Source organism: Montipora foliosa, chromosome 5 (genome assembly GCF_036669935.1).
Source record: "Montipora foliosa isolate CH-2021 chromosome 5, ASM3666993v2, whole genome shotgun sequence".
Lineage (NCBI taxonomy): Eukaryota > Metazoa > Cnidaria > Anthozoa > Scleractinia > Acroporidae > Montipora > Montipora foliosa.
The window spans coordinates 14,343,634-14,346,133 of NC_090873.1; the positions used below are offsets into that span (position 1 = coordinate 14,343,634).

The 2,500-nt window shown below is 39.4% G+C and overlaps 2 pseudogenes; one reads left to right on the forward strand and one right to left on the reverse strand.

Moving 5' to 3' along the window:
• LOC138002189 (uncharacterized) overlaps positions 1 to 29 on the reverse strand; it is a 1,285-nt pseudogene extending 1,256 nt beyond the window's left edge.
• The window catches only part of LOC138003684 (uncharacterized), a 60,503-nt pseudogene that overhangs the window by 42,641 nt on the left and 15,362 nt on the right, over positions 1 to 2,500 (forward strand).

The following is a 2,500-nucleotide window of genomic DNA, read 5'->3' on the forward strand; positions in this document are numbered from 1 at the left end:
GAGTGAGCTTCCTTCAAAGAAAACATCATGTGTCACATCATGGTCTTCTTCAGGCAACTGACAACTATTCACGTGACAGAAGTGCCACGTGACAAGTGGCTACCAATCAGCCTCACTGTCCTGTCCCACGATGTGACAATGAGTGTCTGAGTCCTCCCTTCCTATTGAGAGAAGGGTTTTCAACTCTCTCCCAAATGGCCTCTTTAACTCCTCTCCTGTGCCAGTGATCTTCTCTGTCCAAGACCACCACGTCCATCAGAGTAAATGCGTGACCGGTGGAATTCAAGAATGCAAGAATGAACCAGCATCGAAGACCAAGCTCTAATCCAGCACAGACCTCAGCGGTGTATACACATTTGAATTCCACCGGTCACTCATTTACTCTGACGGACGTGGTGGTCTTGGACAGAGAGACAGAGAAGATCACTGGCACAGGAGAGGAGTTAAAGAGGCCATTTGGGAGAGAGTTGAAAACCCTTCTCTCAATAGGAAGGGAGGACTCAGACACTCATTGTCACATACGTGGGACAGGACAGTGAGGCTGATTGGTAGCCGCTTGTCACGTGGCACTTGTGTCACGTGACAAGTTGTCAGTTGCCTGAAGAAGACCGTGAGATATGGTTGCAACGTTGTGTTGCTTATGAAACATTCTCAATTTTAGTTCCAGATAACGATTTAAATCTACTCGAGTTACTTATTCTTCTACTGGATGAATCAAAACATTCATGCTGATATAAAATCTTGCTATAAAGAAACTTTTACCTTTTTAAATAATACTTTAACTGGATACAAACATAAAATATGACTCACTTCTTTTTGATACCGCTAATAATATATTTCTTATTTTGTTATTTATTTTCCGTTTTACAGATAAAAGCAATAAAACAGCATTTTACTTCAGTGGCATTAATCTGAACATTGTTAGTGGTGAATGAAAAGCTCTTTTCTGAACATCCCAAAAATGTCACGTCCGCAACACAACATTTTTGTTAATAAATCCATGGTAACAAGTAATTTCTATTTTATCTTTTTAGATTTAAGAAGTGCAATTACTATTCCATTTAGTTAGTGTATGAAGTCTTTTTTGAAGGTTTTCAATTCACAGGAAATTTGAACTAACCAAAGGCAATTCAAATCAATGGTTGTTTTTGGAGTCAAGTCCGCAACACACTTTGAAAAATTATTTTCTCTGGATCTTTAAGAGGTAGTCAAAATGTTTTCTGGCAAAATGAAAGTTACCTCTAGGGGTAATTTTATGACATGACTCATTTCAATTCAAATAGTTTGGATCTGGTTTTAGGAGACATTTAATACCCAAATTTTGCCTCTAAATGTCACGTCCGCAACATGGAATTGACCATACGCATCCCAAACTTGCCGCCATTGTTTCCACTCTTTAGATAAATTTCCACTATGAATTTCTAGCTTTGGTGGTAAAGAGACATTACACATGAAAGTTGAATCCATAGTAGTTGTAGATTGGGGGACAGGAGCAGGAGCGCTTGCACCAGATTGCGGAGTTACGATGTGATCAGTCATATTCAACTACACTTGTCTGCTTTATGGGTTTGCTCCTTGCCATTAATAAGCAAACCTAGTCTGTCGATAAAGGCTTTGTCTTTTCACTTCTGACACCATGAAAAGAGAAGACTCAAAGTACTCAACTGGTTTAATGACTGAACTATACACCTACTAGCGGTCATGTCCAAGACCAGAGACAATAACAAGTTTAATTGAGCACATGTAAATAGAAAGATCTGATTGGCTCTTAGTAACAATGCACTTTTTCTGGCCCGAGCTGCGAACCGAAATGTTAGCTAGTTTCCACTTCGCCTTTCAGTCCGGCTCTCTGTCTATTAGTCAATGGCGCGGGGTAATCTCTCTCATTCCCAAACAGAACACAGACAAATCCATACTTGAAAATCTACGCCCAATCTCGTTATTGATTGTAGATTATAAAATACTTACCAAAGTCATTGCCAAAAGAATAGAAAAAACCTTGCCCAAAATCATTAATCCTGATCCAACCGGATATGTAAAAGGCCGCTATATAGGCAAAAACATCAGATTAATCCAAGATGTCATGTTTCTCACTAAGCGCTTAAATATGCTTGGAATTGCAATTTTTTTGGATTTCCGAAAAGCTTTTGATACAATAAAATGGAACTATCTATTATCCATGCTTCGACTGTTCAATTTTGGCCTAGATATTCAAAGATGGACAGAAGTCATCTACCACAATGTATCTAGCTGTGTCCTAAGCAATGGTCACGCGTCACCTTTTTTTCAATTGCACCGAGGCGTCAGGCAAGGATGCCCCTTATCGGGCCTTCTTTTTGCAATTGGTATTGAGCTTCTCGCAAGGGCTTTGAAAAGCAACAATGACATAAAAGGCATTACCGTTGGCGGAAAGGAAATAAAAGTCACCCAATTCGCTGACGATACTACAGTATTCGTTAACGACCATCAATCTGTTATTAACCTTTTGAAGCTTCTAAGT